This window comes from Vipera berus (assembly GCF_964194415.1).
Source record: "Vipera berus genome assembly, chromosome: 1".
Taxonomy (NCBI): Eukaryota; Metazoa; Chordata; class Lepidosauria; order Squamata; family Viperidae; genus Vipera; species Vipera berus.
The window spans coordinates 17,662,124-17,670,183 of record NC_138202.1 but is presented as its reverse complement, the minus strand read 5'-3'; positions in this window follow the sequence as shown (position 1 = coordinate 17,670,183).

Below are 8,060 nucleotides of genomic sequence, written 5' to 3'. Positions count from 1 at the left end.
GGTACAGCACGGAGACAGCATTGGTCGCGCTGATGAATGATCTCTGGCGGGCTCAGGACAGGGGTTGTTCCTCTGTCCTAGTCCTTTTAGATCTCTCAGCAGCTTTTGATACCATCGACCATGGAATCCTGCCGCGACGTCTCAGGGGGTTGGGAGTGGGGGGCACTGTTTTACGGTGGTTCTCCTCCTACCTCCTGGGCCGTTCGCAATCGGTGTTGACGGGAGGGCAGAGGTCCACCCTGAGACCTCTTGTTTGTGGAGTTCCTCAGGGGTCGGTCCTCTCTCCCCTCCTGTTCAACATCTATATGAAGCTGCTGGGTGAGATCATTTGTGGTTTCAGGGTGGGGTATCATCAGTACACTGATGATATCCAACTTTTTCTTTCCACCCCGAACCAACTCAGTGATGCACTCGACGTGATGTCCCGTTGCCTGGAGGCAGTTCGGGTTTGGATGGGGAGAAACAGGCTCCGACTCAATCCCGCCAAGACTGAGTGGCTGTGCGTATTGGCATCTCGAGTGAATCACTCTTCTCCATCTTTAATGATGGGGGGTGAGGTGTTACCCCCCGTCGATAGAGCTCGTAACTTGGGCGTCCTCTTGGATTCACGGCTCAGTTTGGAAGATCATATAGGAGCCGTGACCAGGGGGGCTTTTGCCCAGGTTCGCCTGGTGTGCCAGTTGTGGCCCTATCTGGACTGAGATGCCCTGCGTACAGTCACTCATGCACTCGTGACCTCCCAGGTAGACTACTGCAATGCTCTCTACATGGGGGACCACTTGAGGACCACTCGGAGGCTTCAGCTGGTGCAGAATGCAGCCACGCAAATAGTAATGGGAGTGTTCTGATACTCTCATGTAACACCTCTTCTCCTCGAGCTGCATTGGCTTCCAGTTGCCCTCCGGGTGAGATTCAAGGTGCTGGTGATGACCTATAAAGCCCTAAATGGCATGGGTCTGGATTACCTTAGGGAGCACCTGCTACCAGCATCAGCTTCCCATCGTCCTGTGCGCGCCCACAGGGATGGCCTCCTTAGGGTTCCGCCAGTTAGAGATTGCCGGTGGGTGATTCCCAGGGGGAGGGCGTTCTCTGTGAGTGCGCCCGCCCTTTGGAACGAACTGCCAATGGAGCTTCGGACTGCCCCCGACCTTCGCTCGTTTTGCTGGGACTTAAAAACCTGGTTATTCGAACTGTCTGGCCTGGACTGAGGGATTTTAAATTTTAAAGTATTTTAATTAAATTATACTAAATTATATAAATTAATTTTAAAATTTTAATTTTATTGTTATTATGAATTGTGGGCTTGTACTAATTTGTTTCCATTTTATTCTTTTTTGTACTGTTTTAACTGCCCTGTGAACCGCCCTGAGTCCTTCGGGAATAGGGCGGTATATAAATTCAACTAATAAACAAATAAACAAATAAACTTCGAAAGATCATTAAGCGTAAGTCGAGGACTATCTGTAACAGTGCTAAAGTGGTCAGGACCCTAAGCTGATGACACCTATAATTCCACCCCTCAGCTCTGCATTCTCCTGAATGTATAAATGTAATAAATGAATAAACATGAGCTACCCAAAGTTGCTTGATAGTGAGATGGGTGGCATATAAATTTAATAAATAATACATTAATAGATTAATAAATAAAAGTGTGCCATTGGCTGATATGGTCTCTTGCAGTTCCAGTGGACCAATATATCCTCCCTACCAAGAACACAAGTGAATAAAACTGCTTCCCCCCACCCAATTGGGACAGGAAAGTGTGGGAAAATCTGACTTACTTCAGCTACTCACCACATTTCTGACCTAATTAAGACTTTTTACAAAGACTGACATACTCAAGGGATGTGGCTTTCTACCCACTACAAGGTGGGGCTTCCCCCCCCACACTCTTGAGAAAAAACACCTTTAGATTGAGAAGATGTTTTCCTTTTCTTACCAAAGGAAAACATTGATTATTACAAAAATCTTTCTTCTGCTTTTTTAAAAGATAACACGGAGAACATATAATTTGTTATCTCCATGTTTTTTCATAGAGTGCCCTTTGTTTTATCCTCCAGATATCTCAAGATTAACCTGGTATATAAGCAAGGTCGGGGAAGAGAAGATTATAAAATATGAATGCAGTTGAGCATTTACAATACATTTAACCAGAGCTTGTAAAGAACTGACTAGTTTATTAGCACATGATTGGCTTGATTAGTTTTTTGTGTCTTAGCAAGTTGTGTGAATCCAGTCCCTTTGGTTAATGGTTCCATATATTGTGCCACCACAGAATTCAGCAACCAGACAAAGTATATATTATGACTGCAGCTTACAAACCATGAAAATTAGATTATTAATCTTTTTTTTAATTGAAAAGTTTTATAAAAAGTTACAATATTATCCCCTTCCCAACCCCCCCTAACCCCCCCTCCCCCACTTCCCAAAGCTGATTACAGGGTTACAAATATATAATAATCATAATCTAACTAACATTAATCAACTATATAAAAAACCAAATACATAATACACTTTAACCCGCCTTTAACATAATTACCAACACTCTAAAATACCCAACTTCTAGAAAAAAATTAAATTATAACAGTAACAATCTAAAATTTACTCATAAGCTAAATGGAACTTTTTAGTCCCATATTTTTTCTGAATATAATCTATCCATCTTCTCCAAACCAAAATGTATCTCTCTTCTGAATGATCTTTCAAGTAAGCAGAAATCTTAGACACTTTAAGCGTCCATTCCTCTATAGTAGGCAGACAATCATTCTTCCAATATTGCCCTACCAGTAACCTCGCAGCTGTTATCAAATTCAGCATCAAATTAATTTCTTTAGTATCACAGTCTGTAATAACACCCAATAAAAATAACTGTGGAGTAAACTTTATCTTTCTCTTAAAAATCTTTTGAATGTTCCACCAAATTTTAATCCAAAAAGCTTTTATATTTCTACAAGTCCACCAAATATGAAAATAGGTAGCATCCAAACTACCACATCTCCAACATTTGGGCTGTAAATTAAAATACATACAAGACAGCTTTTTAGGATCCAAATGCCATCTATAAAACATTTTATAAAAATTTTCTCTTAAGTTTTGAGCTTGAGTAAATTTTACATTTCTAACCCAAATTACCTCCCACACATCCAATGGAATCGGTTCTTGAATATTTTGAGCCCAGTTTACCGTACAATCTTTCACCAATTCTGTTTCCGAGTCCAATTCTATTAAAGCATTATAAATTCTCTTTATATGCGCTCGAGTTTGATCTTTGATCTGTTTTACCAAATTTTCATCCATCAGCGTCAAAACAACCTTCTGGTCTAACTTCCGCCTAACTTGCAATTGAGTATACTGAAACCAAGACTGTACAATATTTTCTTGTTTTAGCTTGGCTAGTGACCTTAATTGCCAGTCACTCCCTTCCAATCTAAGTAATTGCTTATAAGAAATCATATCCAAATTCACACCCGGTGCAGTGTATGCCTCCCAGCATACACAAAGGACAGCACAGCAGGAGGCTGATGGTGCAGATCAGCAGAGGGGCTGGACAGCTCCGGGCGATAACTGCTCACTCAGGATAAGCCTAATGACTTAAGCTGTTGACAGCCCCAGGCATGGTCAGCCTGGTGGGAAGCCAGGATCTACACCCATTGTCACCTGCACTGGCAGGAAGCCCAGGTTTGAACTGATTGGATGCCATCCACCTGGGCAGGTACAAATAGACGCCAGGTTTCCCTGTTTCCCCAGTTCGTTCTGTTCAGAATAAGCTCATCTTTACCCCAGCTCTGTGTCCGTCTCTATGTGAAGCACGCGACTTTACACTGGCGACGAGGGTGGGATCCTGCTCCGGAAAATACTAGCTGCGGACGAAACCCCATCGGCAGCTCAGGACCCGACGCAGGATGACCCCGACCGAGCTAATGGCACAACTGGGACAATACCCCATCTTCAACAGCAACCGCCCTGAGGAGTGGGAGGCGTTCGTAGGTCAGCTCGAGTGCTACCTACGGGCGAATGGGGTCAAGGACGACCGACAGAGAGCGGCGGCACTACTCTGCAGCTGTGGCACGGAGACGTACCAGCTGGCGGTCGGTCTGTGCGCGCCCGACGACATTCACGCCGTCGGGTACAGCGAACTGATATCTAAGCTAATGGAACACTTTAAGCCCGAAACATCAGAGATAGCTTGGCGGTACCGTTTCGAGAAACGGGACCAGCGTCCAGGCGAGACTGCGAAGCAGTACATGGCTGCCCTGCGACAAGTGGCGAGACTCTGCAACTTCGACAACCTCGAAGTCCGTCTGCGGGATCGGATCGTCTGCGGGCTAAGGGACCGGAAGCTGCGGCAGAAGATGTTTGCCAAGCAGAAGCTGACCCTTCGGGACGTCCAGGAGGAGTTCCTAGCCTGGGACGTAGCGGAGGAGTCCGACGCAAGGGAGAACGGGGCCATCCATCAGCTGTCCGGCCACAATGACGCAGAAGGGGGAGACTTCGAGGTGGACGCCATCCACCGCCAGCAGCGATCAACCACCTATTCCCGGGACTGTGTGAAGGAGCAGCGCCCAGCAACGGCCGAGCAGCGGTACCAGGAGTGCGGATGCGGAACAAGCGGCCCCTGGTCTACCCAGTTCTCCGGCTGCAGCACCCATCGCTCCCGATCTACCCAGCAGTGCGGCGGCGGCCCCAGGTCTACCCAGCCCGGCTCACTTGGACAACACCGGTCTACCCCGTGCATCGGCTGTGGAGCAGGAAACTCCAACCGGTCTACCTGTTGCGCCAGCTGTGGAGGACAGCACCCCCGGTCTACCTGCCAGTTCAGGTCGGCGAAGTGCAGAGCGTGCGGGAAGACCGGCCACATCGCGGCGGTCTGTCGGAGCCGGCCGAGGGACAGTCTGCACGAGGTGGAGGTGGATTTCCAGCTGGCCACAGGTACAGGGGAGCAGCTGCCGAGGTTTATGGTTAGCCACACGGCGGGACGGTCGGCTGTTTGCGAAACCGGGGGACACCCACCCCTTATTCCAAAAATCAAACTGAGGGTTAAAATTCAAGGGGTCCCCTGCGTAATGGAACTTGACTCTGGGTCAGCCTATCCATTATCTCCGCCCGGACTTTCAGCGAGATCTGCAAGCGGAGCGGCCAGCGGGTTCCCCTGAGGCCATCCAAACTAACCCTCTCAGACTTCCAGAACTCTCCGATTAAAGTCAGGGGGGAGGCGTCGGTGACGGTCCACTACAAAGGGTTTAAGGGGAAGTTGAGCGTGCTGGTCGTCGAAGGGCAACGGACCAGCCTTGTGGAGCTAGGATGGTTCAGGGCATTGGGCATTGGGATCACCGGGATCCACCAAACGCAGAGCCACACCTCCCTGGAGGGCATCTGCAGGGAGTTCACGGATGTCTTCGACGAACGGTTGGGGAAGTACACCGGGCCCCTGATTTCTTTTAAGTTAAACCCCCTAGTCCCACCGGTCAGGATGAAGGCGAGGAGAGTTCCCTTTGCGCTCAAGCATAAGATTGAGCAGGAATTGGATAAGTTAGTGGAACAGGGGGTGCTGACGCCGGTAGATGGGGCGGACTGGGAGACCCCCACAGTTACCCCGTTAAAGGCAAATGGGGACATTAGAATCTGCGCAGATTATAAGGGGACAATTAACCGGGCGTTAAGTGCGCATTCGTACCCGGTTCCCGCCGTAAGCAGCATCCTGGCATCCCTGCAAGGTGGGGCGGTATTCGCGAAATTAGATCTTGCCCAGGCTTATCAGAAGCTGCCGGTAGACCCCGAGGCAGCAAGGGCCCAGACCATCATCACCCACAAAGGGGCGTTCCGGGTAAACCGACTGCAATTCGGGGTGAGTGTAGCTCCGGGGATTTTCCAGGAAGTCATGGAAAAAACGCTAAAGGGGATCCCCGGGGTTTGCCCATATTTTGATGATGTGCTTATAGCGGCCAGCTCGGAGGATGTCCTGGCATCACAGCTAAGAGCGGTACTCGGTCGTTTTAGGGATGTGGGTCTAAGACTGAAAAGGGACAAGTGTAAAATTGGGGTTACGGAGACGGAGTTTCTGGGATTCAGGATAGACGCGCAGGGCTTCCACCCGTCAGCCTCCAAGGTGAGGGCTATCAAGGAAGCCCCAATTCCCAAAAACAAAGCGAAGCTGCAAGCGTTCCTTGGTCTCTTAAATTTTTATCATACATTCCTGCTGCACAAGGCGACCATCGCGGAGCCCTTGCACAGGCTCCTGGACAAACAAACACCCTGGGACTGGACTGCCACACACACAAGCGCGTTCAGGACCCTTAAGAACATGCTAGCCGGGGACGCAACGGTCACTCACTTCAGGGAGGACCAGCCCATCTGCCTAGCGTGCGATGCATCCCCTTATGGGATAGGGGCAGTCCTCAGCCACTTAAGGGAGGACAGCTCGCAGGCTCCCATAGCATACTATTCCCGGACCCTGTCAGCGGCAGAGAGAAACTACGTGCAGATAGATAAGGAGGCACTGGCAGTGGTCGCGGGGGTAAAAAAGTTCCACGACTACCTGTACGGGAGGGAGTTCCTCATTTACACGGATCACAAGCCCCTGCTGGGATTATTCACCACGGAGAAGCAAACGCCACAGATCCTTTCACCAAGGATGCTCCGTTGGTCCATTTTTCTTTCAGCATACTCCTGTAAGCTAATCCATAGACCAGGAAAGGAAATGGGACATGCCGACGGACTCAGCAGACTTCCCCTAAGGGAGGCTGGACCGGATCCCGCTCCTGCTAATCAGATATTAGCAATGCAGGAGCTGGCTGAGTGCCCATTAGACGCTTGCGACATAGCAGCCGAAACTCCCAGGGATAAGATTCTTAGCAGAATTCAGTCCTGGGTTAGCAGCGGGTGGCAGGACAAGTCACCGGGACCTGAGTTCACAGCATTTTTTTTGCGGCGGCACGAGCTCTCAACCCATAAAGGCTGCCTGCTGTGGGGGAGCAGGGTCATCATCCCCACAAAACGTAGGGAGAAAGTCCTTCAGTCCCTTCACGAGGGTCACCCGGGAGTGGTAAGGATGAAGGCTCTGGCCAGGAGTTACCTGTGGTAGCCTGGGTTGGATAAAGAGATAGAGGGGTTGGTAGCAGGATGTTACACATGCCAAAGGTCTCGCCCAGAGCAGGCACACGCTCCAGTCCACAAGTGGGAACAAATTCACACCCCTTGGTCCAGGGTCCATATAGATTATGCGGGGCCATTTCAGGGACACACCTTCTTAGTCATCGTGGATAGTCACTCCAAGTGGTTAGAGGTGGTACCTGTGTCCAACATGACATCAGCGGGCACAATATAGGCACTAAGGGGAGTGTTTGCCACACATGGGCTACCAGATGTAGTAGTATCTGATAATGGAGCGCAATTTACCTCCTCGGATTTCCAAGTGTTCCTGCGGACCTTGGGGATTAGGCATGCCACTTCAGCGCCCTTTCACCCTGCCAGTAACGGGTTGGCAGAGAGGTTCGTGCGGACTACCAAGGATGCACTCAAACGAATAGTACAAGGGGACTGGAAACAGAGACTGGCCACATTCCTCCTCCATCAACACGCAACACCCTGCACAGCCACAGGAAACAGCCCAGCGGAGCTCAGGTGGGGCAGACGCCTCATAACTACATTAGACAGACTCCACCCAGACAGGGTATCAGCAGACACAGAACCCCCAACCCTCAAAACCAATTTCAACATAGGGGAGCAGATCTGGGCCAGAAATTACAACACAGGCCATCCATGGGTGCCAGGTGAAGTGGTGGAACGGACAGGCCCCCTCTCCTACAGAGTAAGGGTGGAGGGGGGACTCCTGTGGAGGAGACACTTAGATCAATTAAGGAAGAGAGCCCCTGAGAGGACGGGTGGAGAATCAATGGAAACAGCAAGGGAGGAGGCAAAGCAAACACAAACACACACACAGCCACAGTCACCCAGAAGAACAGCAGGAAGGGTTTTGGGGCATCCATCTGCCTGGCAGGGAGCTGACAGGGAAAGTAGGCAAGAGCCTGAGGGCAGCAGGTGACAAAGAGCGAACACAGAAA